This window comes from Arachis hypogaea, chromosome 15 (assembly GCF_003086295.3).
Source record: "Arachis hypogaea cultivar Tifrunner chromosome 15, arahy.Tifrunner.gnm2.J5K5, whole genome shotgun sequence".
Taxonomy (NCBI): domain Eukaryota; kingdom Viridiplantae; phylum Streptophyta; class Magnoliopsida; order Fabales; family Fabaceae; genus Arachis; species Arachis hypogaea.
The window spans coordinates 95,807,183-95,819,511 of NC_092050.1; the positions used below are offsets into that span (position 1 = coordinate 95,807,183).

At 38.2% G+C, this 12,329-nt stretch overlaps 1 non-coding gene across 1 annotated transcript; it reads right to left on the bottom strand.

Annotated features, from left to right (window-relative positions):
* Nucleotides 1–5,937: 5,937 nt before the first annotated feature.
* Nucleotides 5,938–6,045, bottom strand: LOC112753196 (small nucleolar RNA R71). The gene has a single exon (XR_003177590.1). It is a non-coding gene; the product is annotated as a small nucleolar RNA R71 (small nucleolar RNA).
* Between the last annotated feature and the right edge of the window lie 6,284 nt (nucleotides 6,046–12,329).

The window sequence follows — 12,329 nt, forward strand, 5'->3', positions numbered from 1 at the left end:
TTCAAATCTGGAGTTGGAAAATTTGTAGTGACGCGCACGTGTCGATGACGCGCACGTGTCGATGACGCGTACGCGTGAAAATGGAAAAAACAGCAAGTCTCACGTACGCATGGACGACGTGCACACGCAAAATGGCAAAAATTTAGTTTGACGCATACGCGTGACCAGGCTAACATTGGTAGTAACGTTGGTGCACTAACGTTGCCTCTAACGTTCCCAATGACTAAAAGGGAACGTTAGCCAAAGTTAGTGGCCACCAACGTTAGTCACTAACGTCCATACCAAGCTCAATTCCAAAATGCACCCATTTAAACTTGTGAACGTTAGTTGCCAAATAAAACCTCATCAACATCACTAAGAGTCACTCCTAACTGATTCAATCAAGGCCAAGACCCACATCCAAGTACAATGAAGACCCAATAGAAGATGGGAAGGAGAGCATAAATAGAGGAGTTTTTGAAGATGGAAGGCAGCTCTCTGGGAGGCCCTGAGGGGGGGCTCTGGGAGTTCAATAAGGCTGGAAGCAGGGGGATCCCAATTGGACAACCCTGATTTCATTTTCTCTGCACTTTTTTTTCCTTTTCTGTTGTGAGATTGGCACCTGGGGATCTAGGATTGCAAACACTTCTTGTATTACTTTTTGCAATTCAGTTTTACTTTCAGAATGCACTTTCCAATTTCAATTTCCATTTCTAGAGCTATGTACAACTAAACCCCTTTTCATTGGGTTAGGGAGCTTTGTTGTAATTCAATGGATTAATAATAGTTTTCATCTTTCTTCCTCTTTCTTTTCTCTTGATTTTTCTTGAAAGCTTTTGATCTCCATTCAATTGAACAATTATCTCGAGAGAGAAATTGTTCATAGTTGGATTTTCTTGGAACCTTGAAAGAGGAATGAGGAAATCATGCTAGAAATACTTTCTCACATCGGATTAGGTTGGGGGTTGGATGGATATAGTGACATGAATCCTACCAATACTTTGATCTATGAAAGTGTGTGGTATAATCAGTGACCAAACTTCATCTCTTCCTATGAGCAATTAAATCAAGGAATTGCGCAATTGTTCAAGCTTAGAGAGATTTGATTGCCAAGGAATTGGGATCCAATCACTTAAGATTGCCTAGGAGATCAATAAGTACATTGATTGAGGAAGAGATGAGAATGAACTTGATCCGGAGAATGAAACATCTCCTAAGCCCATTGAATCCCCCATTTTTTATCTTTCCCATTCTCTTTAATTCTGTTGTTTACTGATGAACGGATAATTTATACACTTTTTGGCATTGTTTTTAGGTAGTTTTTAGTATAATTTAGTTAGTTTTTACTATGTTTTTATTAGTTTTCAAGCAAAATTCACATTTCTAGACTTTACTATGAGTTTGTGTGTTTTTCTATGATTTTAGATATTTTCTGGCTGAAATTGAGGGACCTGAGTAAAAATCTGATTCAGAGGCTGAAAGGACTGCAGATGTTGTTGGATTCTGACCTCCCTGCACTCGAAATGGATTTTCTGGAGCTACAGAAACCCAATTGGGGCGCTCTAAATTGCGTTGGAAAGTAGACATCCAGGGCTTTCCAGTAATATATAATAGGCCATACTTTGCCTGAGTTTTGATGACGCAAACTGGCGATCAAACGCCAACTTCCTGCCCTATTCTGAAGTTAAACGCTACAAACAGGCTGCAACCTGGCGTTTAACTCCAAGAAGAGTCTCTACATGTGAAAGCTTCAATGCTCAGCCCAAGTACACACCAAGTGGGCCCCAGAAGTGGATTTATACACTATCTACAATTAGTTACTTATTTTCTGTAACCCTAGCTACTAATTTAGTATAAAAACTACTTTTAGGGATTTATTTTATGTCGATCTTTGGAACGTTTTTCCTTAGACTTGGGGGCTGGCCATTCGGCCATGCCTGGACCTTTCACTTATGTATTTTCAACGGTGGAGTTTCTACACCTCATAGATTAAGGTGTGGAGCTCTGCTGTTCCTCATGAATTAATGCAAAGTACTATTATTTTTCAATTCAATTCAAGCTTATTCTTATTCTAAGATATCCATTCACACCCAAGAACATGATGAATGTGATGATTATGTGACACTCATCACCATTCTCACCTATGAACGCGTGCCTGACAACCACTTCCGTTCTACATGCAAACAAGCTTGAATGTGTATCTCTTGGGTTTCTAATCTAAGATTAAAACCTTCGTGGTATAGTGATGAGCGGATAATTTATACGCTTTTTGGCATTATTTTTACATAGTTTTTAGTATGATTTAGTTAGTTTTTAGTATATTTTTATTAGTTTTTAATAAAAATTCACATTTCTGGACTTTACTATGAGTTTGTGTGTTTTTCTGTGATTTCAGCTATTTTCTGGCTAAAATTGAGGGACTTGAGCAAAAATTAGATTCAGAGGTTGAAGAAGGACTGCAGATGCTGCTGGATTCTGACCTCCCTGCACCAAAGTAGGTTTTCTGGAGCTACAGAACTCCAAATGGTGCGCTCTTAATTGCTTTGGAAAGTAGACATCCAGGGCTTTCCAACAATATATAATAGTCCATACTTTGCCCGAGTTTAGACGACGCAAACTGGCGTTCAACACCAGTTCCATGTTGCATTCTGGAGTTAAACACCAGAAACAGGTTGCAAAGTGGAGTTAAACACCAGAAACAGATTACAAACTGGCGTTCAACTCCAAGAGAAGCCTCTACACGTGTAAAGCTCAATGCTCCGTCCAAGCACAAACCAAGTGGGCCCCAGAAGTGGATTTCTGCATCATTTACTCATTTCTGTAAACCCTAGTAACTAGTCTGATATAAATAGGACCTTGTTCTTATGTATTTTCAACGGTAGAGTTTCTACACACCATAGATTAAGGTGTGGAGCTCTGCTGTTCCTCATGAATTAATACAAAGTACTATTATTTTTCTATTCAATTCAAGCTTATTCCGATTCTAAGATATTCATTCGCACTTCAATATGAATGTGATGATCGTGACAGTCATCATCATTCCCAACCTATGAACGCGTGCCTGACAACCACTTCCATTCTACCTTAGATTGAATCAATAACTCTGGGATTCCTTAATCAGAGTCTTCATGGTATAAGTTAGAATCCATGGACGGCCATTCTTGAGATCCGGAAAGTCTAAACCTTGTCTGTGGTATTCCGAGTAGGATCTGGGAAGGGATGGCTGTGACGAGCTTCAAACTCGCGAGTGCTGGGCGAAGTGACAGACGCAAAAGGATCAATGGATCCTATTCCAGTATGATCGAGAACCGACATATGATTAGCCATGCAGTGACAGCGCATTGGACCATTTTCACTGAGAGGACGGGATGTAGCCATTGACAACGGTGACGCCTAACATACAGCTTACCATAGAAAGGAGTATGAATGATTGGATGAAGACAATAGGAAAGCAGAGGTTCAGGAGGAACAAGCGTCTTCATACGCTTATCTGAAACTTTCACCAATAAATTACAGAAGTATCTCTATCTTTAATTTACGTTTTATTTATCTTTTAATTATTAAATCTCCATAATCAATCGAATCTGCCTGACTGAGATTTGCAAGATGACCATAGCTTGCTTCAAGCCGACAATCTCCGTGGGATCGACCCTTACTCATGTAAGGTTTATTACTTGGACGACCCAGTGCACTTGCTGGTTAGTTGTGCGAAGTTGTGACAAAGAACTAAGATTATGAACGTGCGTATTAAGTTTTTAGCGCCGTTACCAAGGAATGAACCGTCACGATTTCTGCGCACTATGTTTTTGGCGCCGTTGCCGGGGATTGTTCTAGTTTGGACAACTGACGGTTCATCTTGTTGCTCAGATTAGGTAATTTTATTTTATTTTTAAGATTTTAAATTTTATTTATTTTCGAAAACCAAAAAAAATTTTCTTCTTTTTCATTTTTCCCAAAATAATTTTCGAAAAAAAAAAACCAAAAAAATCTTATAAAATGATAAAAACCAAAAAAATTAATTTGATGTTTCTTGCTTGAATCTTGTGTCAGTTTTTAAGTTTGGTGTCAATTGCAGGTTTATCTCTTTCTTGCATTTTTTTGAAAATTCATGCATTGCATTCTTCATGATCTTCAAGTTGTTCTTGGTAAGTCTTCTTGTTTGATCTTTAAAATTTCTTGTTTTGTGTCTTTTCTTGTTTTCCATATGCATTTTCAATTTGTTAGTGTTTAAAGTTTGAAAATTTCTAAGTTTGGTGTCTTGCATGTTTTTCTTTTCTTCAAAATTTTCAAAAATAAGTTCTTGGTGTTCATCTTGATCTTCAAAGTGTTCTTGGTGTTCATCTTGACATTCATAGTGTTCTTGCATGCATCATTTGTTTTGATCCAAAATTTTCATGCATTGAGTCTTTTTGATGTTTTTCTCTTTCTTCATTAAAAATTCAAAAATAAAAAAATATCTTTCCCTTTTTCTTCTCATAAAATTCGAATATTTGACTTGACTTTTTCAAAAATTTTTAAAATCTAGTTGTTTCTTATGAGTCAAATCAAATTTTCAATTTAAAAATTCTATCTTTTTAAAAACTTTTTCAAAAATCAAATCTTTTATATTTTTTTCTTATATTTTCAAAAATTTCAATTTGATTCTCAAAAATCTTTTTTTTTTGTTTCATAATTTCAAAATCTTTACTAACAATTAATGTGATTGATTCAAAATTTTTTAAGTTTGTTACTTGCCTAGTAAGAAAGGTTCAATCTTTAAAATTTAAATCATAGCTTTCTGTTTCTTGTTAGTCAAGTAATCAACTTTGATTTCAAAAATCAAATCTTTTTAAATTTCTTTTTCAAATCTTTTTCAAAATAAATATCAATCACATCTTTCTCAAAATCAATTTCAAAATCTTTTCCAACTTCTTTTCGAACTTCTTATCTTTTCAAAAATTGATTTTCAAATCTTTTTCATTTAACTACTTGACTTTTTGTTTGATCTTAAAAGTTTACTATTTCAATCATATCTTTTTCAAAACTACCTAACTAATTTTATCTCTAATTTTCAAAAATCCCTTCTCTCTTTTTCAAAATTCCTTTTTATATTAACTAATTATTTTAAATTTAATTTAATTTGATTCAATTTTCCTTTCTTAATTTTTGAACTTTAATTTTTATTTTTTATTTTAAATTCAATTTAAAAACAAAAATACTTTTATTTTAATTTATTTAATTTTTGAATTTCTCTTCTCCTCATCTCTTTCTAATTATTTATTCATCTACTAACACCCTTCTTTCACCTAAGAATTCGAACTCATTCCTCTCCCTTGTGTCTGGATTCTTATCTTTTCCTTCCTCCATTATTCTCTTCTTATACTTACATAAGGAATCTCTATACTGTGACATAGAGGATTCCTCTTCTTTTCTGTTTTCTTCTTTTTCATATGAGCAGGAACAAGGATAAGAACATTCTTGTTGAAGCTGACCCTGAACCTGAAAGGACTCTGAAGAGGAAGCTAAGGGAAGCTAAAGCACAACTTTGGAGAAAATCTGACAGAAATTTTCGAAAAAGAAGGAGGCATGGCCGAAAATAATAACAATGCAAGGAAGATGCTTGGTGACTTTACTGCACCTAATTCCAATTTACATGGAAGAAGCATCTCAATCCCTGCCATTGGAGCAAACAATTTTGAGCTGAAACCTCAACTAGTTTCTCTGATGTAACAGAATTGCAAGTTTTATGGACTTCCATCCAAAGATCCCTTTCAGTTCTTAACTAAATTCTTGAAGATCTGTGATACTGTTAAGACCAATGGGGTTGATCCTGAGGTCGACAGGCTTATGCTTTTCCCATTTACTGTAAGAGACAGAGCTAGAATATGGTTGGACTCTCAACCTAAAGACAGCCTGAACTCTTGGGATAAGCTGGTCACGGCTTTCTTAGCCAAGTTCTTTCCTCCTCAAAAGCTTAGCAAGCTTAGAGTGGATGTTCAAACCTTCAGACAGAAGCAAGGTGAATCCCTCTATGAAGCTTGGGAGAGATATAAGGAACTGACCAAAAAGTGTCCTTCTGACATGCTTTCAGAATGGACCATCCTGGATATATTCTATGATGGTCTGTCTAAATTATGAAAGATGTCATTGGACCATTCTGCAGGTGGATCTATTCACCTAAAGAAAACGCTTGCAGAAGCTCAAGAACTCATTGACATGGTTGTAAATAACCAGTTCATATACACTTCTAAAAGGAATCCTGTGAGTAATGGGACTCCTCAAAGGAAGGGAGTTCTTGAAAGTGATACTCTGAATGCCATATTGGCTCAGAATAAAGTATTGACTCAACAAGTCAATATGATCTCTCAGAGTCTGAATGGATTGAAGGAATCATCCAACAGTACTAAAGAGGCATCTTCTGAAGAAGAAGCTTATGATCCTGAGAACCCTGCAATAGCAGAGGTGAATTACATGGGTGAACCCTATGGAAACACCTATAATCCCTCATGGAGAAATCATCCAAATTTCTCATGGAAGGATCAACAAAAGCCCTAACAAGGCTTTAATAATGGTGGAAGAAACAGGTTTAGCAATAGCAAGCCTTTTCCATCATCCACTCAGCAACAGACAGAGAATTATGAGCAGAATCTATCTAGCTTAGCAAATATAGTCTCTGATCTATCTAAGGCCACTGTAAATTTCATGAATGAAACAAGGTCCTCCATTAGAAATTTGGAGGCACAAGTGGGCCAACTGAGTAAAAGAGTCACTGAAACTCCTCCTAGTACTCTCCCAAGCAATACAGAAGAAAATCCAAAGAGAGAGTGCAAGGCCATTGATTTAACCATCATGGCCGAACCTACAAGGGAGGAGGAGGACGTGAATCCTAGTGAGGAAGACCTCCTGGGACGTCCAGTGACCAATAAGGAGTTTTCCTTCGAGGAACCAAAGAAATCTGAGGATCAATTAGAGACCATAGAGATTCCATTGAACCTCCTTCTGCCCTTCATGAGCTCTGATGAGTATTCGTCCTCTGAAGAGGATGAAGAAATTACTGAAGAGCAAGTTGCTAAGTACTTTGGTGCAATCATGAAGCTGAATGCCAAATTATTTGGTAATGAGACTTGGGAAGATGAACCTCCCTTGCTCACCAATGAACTGAATGTATTAGATAGGCAGAAATTACCTCAAAAGAAATAGGATCCTGGCGAATTCTTAATACCCTGTACCATAGGCACCATGACCTTTGAGAAGGCTCTGTGTGACCTAGGGGTCAGGAATAAACTTAATGCCACTCTCTGTAATGGAGAAACTTGGGATCTTTGAGGTGCAAGCTGCCAGAATCTCATTAGAGATGGCAGACAACTCAAGAAAACAGGCTTATGGACAAGTAGAGGACGTGTTAGTAAAGGTTGAAGGCCTTTACATCCCTGCTGATTTCATAATCCTAGACACTGGGAAGGAAGAGGATGAATCTATCATCCTTGGAAGACCCTTCCTAGCCACAACAAGAGCTGTGATTGATGTGGACAGAGGAGAATTGGTCCTTCAACTGAATGAGGATAACCTTGTGTTTAAGACTCAAGGATCTCCTTCTGTAACCATGGAGAGGAAGCATGAAAAGCTTCTCTCACTGCAGAGTCAACCAAAGCCCCCACAATCAAACTCTAAGTTTGGTGTTGGGAGGTCCCAACAATGCTCTGAGCATCTGTGAGGCTCCATGAGAGCTCACTGTCAAGCTATTGACATTAAAGAAGCGCTTATTGGGAGGCAACCCAATGTTATTTAATTATATCTATTTCATTTTCCTTTTGTTATGTCGTGTTTTAGTAGGTTGATGATCATGTGGAGTCACAAAAACTACTGAAAAATCAAAAACAGAATGAAAAATAGCATTGAAAATAGCACACCCTGGAGGAGAGCAGTCTGGCATTTAAACGCCAGAAACAAGCATCTGTCTGGCGTTTAACGCCAGAAACAAGCACCAAGCTGGCATTTAACGCCAGAAACAAGCATCTGCTTGGTGTTAAACGCTAGAAACAGGCTACATTTGGGCGTTTAACGCCAGAAACAAGCAGCAGTCTGGCGTTAAACGCCAGGATTGCACAGCAAGGGCGTTTTACACGCCTAATTGGAGCAGGGATGTTAAGTCTTTGACCCTACTTGATCTGTGGACCCCACAGGATCCCCACATCTTTTTCTCTCCTCTTCACACATTTTCATAACTCTCTTCCCCAAATACCCTTCACCAATCACCTCAATCACTCTTTCCCATCACCTCTTCACCACTCACATCCATCCTCTCTTCCCCATAAACCCCACCTACCTCCAAAATTCAAACTCTTTTCCCTCTTAACCCCAACCCTAATGGCCGAACCCTAAGTCCCATCCCACCCCTATATAAACCCCTCTTTCTTTCTTCATTTTTACACAACACAACCCTCTCTTCTTACCCTTGGCTGAATACACCTTTTCCCTCCATCTCCTCCATTCTTTTTCTTCTTCTCCTTCTTTCTTTCTTCTCTTGCTCGGGGACGAGCAAACATTTTAAGTTTGGTGTGGTAAAAGCATAGCTTTTTGTTTTTCTATAACCATTTATGGCACCTAAGGCCAAAGAAACCTCTAGAAAGAGAAAAGGGAAGGCAATTACTTCCACCTCTGAGTTATGGGAGATGGAGAGATTCATCTCAAAGGTCCATCAAGACCACTTCTATGAAGTTGTGGCTAAGAAGAAAGTGATCCCTGAGGTTCCTTTCAAGCTCAAAAAGAATGAGTATCTGGAGATCCGACATGAGATCCGAAGAAGAGGTTGGGAAGTTCTCACCAACCCCATTCAACAAGTCGGGATCTTAATGGTCCAGGAGTTCTATGCAAATGCATGGATCACTAGGAACCATGATCAAAGTGTGAACCCGAATCCAAAGCATTGGCTCACCATGGATCGGGGGAAATACTTAGACTTCAGTCCGGAAAATGTAAGGCTGGCGTTCAACTTGCCAATGATGGAAGAGAACACATGCCCCTACACAAGAAGGGTCAACTTTGATCAAAGGTTGGACCAAGTCCTCATAGACATATGTGAGGAAGGAGCTTAATGGAAAATTGACTCAAGAGGCAAGCCAGTTCAATTAAGAAAGCATGACCTCAAACCAGCAGCTAGGGGATGGCTAGAGTTCATTCAACGCTCAATCATTCCTACTAGTAACCGGTCTGAAGTTACTATAGACTGGGCCATCATGATCCATAGTATCATGATTGGAGAGGAGGTAGAAGTTCATGAGATTATACCTCAAGAACTTTACAAGGTGGCTGACAAGTCCTCCACTTGGGCAAGGTTAGCCTTTCCTCACCTCATATGCCACCTCTGCAATTCGGCTGGAATTGACATAGAGGGAGACATCCTCACTGAAGAGGACAAGCCCATCACTAAGAAAAGGACAGAGCAAATAAGAGATCATGGACCTCAACAAGAGCATGAGGAAATCCCGCACCATGAAATCCCTGAGATGCCTCAAGGGATGCACCTTCCTCCACAAAACTATTGGGAGCAAATCAACACCTCCCTAGGAGAATTAAGTTCCAACATGGGACAACTAAGGGTGGAGCATCAAGAGCACTCCATCATCCTTCATGAGATTAGAGAAGATCAAAGAGCTATGAGGGAGGAGCAACAAAGGCAAGGAAGAGACATAGAGGAGCTCAAAAGCACCATTGGTTCTTCAAGAAGAGGAAGACGCCACCCTTACTAAGGTGGACTCATTTATTAATCTCCTTGTCTGTTTATTTTACTATTTTTTGTTTATTATGCTTTATATTTATTTATGTTTGTGTCTTATTACATGATCACTAGTGTTTAAGTGTCTATGTCTTAAAGCTATGAATGTCCTATGAATCCATCACCTTTCTTAAATGAAAAATGCTTTAATTACAAAAGAACAAGAAGTACATGATTTCGTGAAACTAGTTTAGTTATTTTGATGTGGTGACAATACTTTTTATTTTCCAAATGAATGCTTGAACAGAGCATATGTCTTTTGAATTTGTTGTTTATGAATGTTAAATATCTTGGCTCTTGAAAGAATAAGGAAAAAGGAGAAATGTTATTTGATGATCTGAAAAATCATAAAATTGATTCTTGAAGCAAGAAAAAGCAGTGAATACAAAGGCTTGCGAAAAAAAAAAGAAAAAAAATGGCGAAAAAAAAAGAGAAAGAAAAAGAAAAAGCAAGCAGAAAAAGCCAAAAGCTCTTTAAACCAAAAGGCAAGAGCAAAAAGCCAATAGCCCATAAAACCAAAAGGCAAGGGTAATAAAAAGGATCCAAGGCTTTGAGCATCAGTGGATAGGAGGGCCTAAAGGAATAAAATGCTGGCCTAAGCGGCTAAACCAAGCTGTCCCTAACCATGTGCTTGTGGCGTGAAGGTGTCAAGTGAAAACTTGAGACTGAGCGGTTAAAGTCGAGGTCCAAAGCAAAAGAAGAGTGTGCTTAAGATCCTTGGACACCTCTAATTGGGGACTTTAGCAAAGCTGAGTCACAATCTGAAAAGGTTCACCCAGTTATGTGTCTGTGGCATTTATGTATCTGGTGGTAATACTGGAAAACAAAGTGCTTAGGGCCACGGCCAAGACTCATAAAGTAGTTGTGTTCAAGAATCAACATACTGAACTAGGAGAATCAATAACACTATCTGAATTCTAAGTTCCTATAGATGCCAATCATTCTGAACTTCAATGGATAAAGTGAGATGCCAAAACTATTCAAGAGGCAAAAAGCTACTAGTCCCACTCATCTGATTGGAGCTAAGTTTCATTGATATTTTGGAATTTATAGTATATTATATTCTTTTTTATCCTATTTGATTTTCAGTTGCTTGGGGACAAGCAACAATTTAAGTTTGGTGTTGTGATGAGCGGATAATTTATACGCTTTTTGGCATTATTTTTACATAATTTTTAGTATGATTAAGTTAGCTTTTAGTATATTTTTATTAGTTTTTAATAAAAATTCACATTTCTGGACTTTACTATGAGTTTGTGTGTTTTTCTGTGATTTCAGGTATTTTCTGGCTGAAATTGAGGAACTTGAGCAAAAATCAGATTCAGAGGTTGAAGAAGGACTGCAGATGCTGCTGGATTCTAACCTCCCTGCACTCAAAGTAGGTTTTCTGGAGCTATAGAACTTTAAATAGCACACTCTCAATTGAGTTGGAAAGTAGACATCCAGGGCTTTCCAGCATAATGTAATAGTCTATACTTTGTCGGAGTTTAGATGACGCAAACTGGCGTTCAACGCCAGTTCCATGTTGCATTCTGGAGTTAAACGCCAGAAACAGGTTGCAAAGTGGAGTTAAACGCCAAAAACAGGTTACAAACTGGCGTTCAACTCCAAGAGAAGCCTCTACATGTGTAAAGCTCAATGCTCAGCCCAAGCACACACCAAGTGGGCCCCAGAAGTGGATTTCTGCATCATTTACTCATTTCTGTAAACCCTAGTAACTAGTCTGATATAAATAGGACCTTTTACTATTGTATTAGACATCTTTGATCAGTCTTATGATATCTTAGACCTTTATGGGGGCTGGCCACTCGGCCATGCCTAGACCTTGTTCTTATGTATTTTCAACGGTAGAGTTTCTGCACACCATAGATTAAGGTGTGGAGCTCTGCTGTTCCTCATGAATTAATATAAAGTACTATTGTTTTTCTATTCAATTCAAGCTTATTCCGATTCTAAGATATTCATTCGTACTTCAATATGAATGTGATGATCGTGACAGTCATCATCATTCCCAACCTATGAACGCATGCCTGACAACCACTTCCGTTCTACCTTAGATTGAATGAATATCTCTGGGATTCCTTAATCAGAGTCTTCGTGGTATAAGTTAGAATCCATGGACGGCCATTCTTGAGATCCGAAAAGTCTAAACCTAGTCTGTGGTATTCCGAGTAGGATCTGGGAAGGGATGGCTGCGACGAGCTTCAAACTTGCGAGTGCTGGGCGTAGTGACAGACGCAAAAGGATCAATGGATCCTATTCCAGTATGATCGAGAACCGATAGATGATTAGCCATGTAGTGACAGCACATTGGACCATTTTCACTGAGAGTACAGGATGTAGCCATTGACATCGGTGACGCCTAACATACAGCTTGCCATAGAAAGGAGTATGAATGATTGGATGAAGACAATAGGAAAGCAGAGGTTCAGGAGGAACAAGCATCTTCATACGCTTATCTGAAACTCTCACCAATGAATTACATAAGTATCTCTATCTTTAATTTACGTTTTATTTATCTTTTAATTATTAAATCTCCATAATCAATTGAATCTACCTGACTGAGATTTGCAAGATGACCATAGCTTGCTTCAAG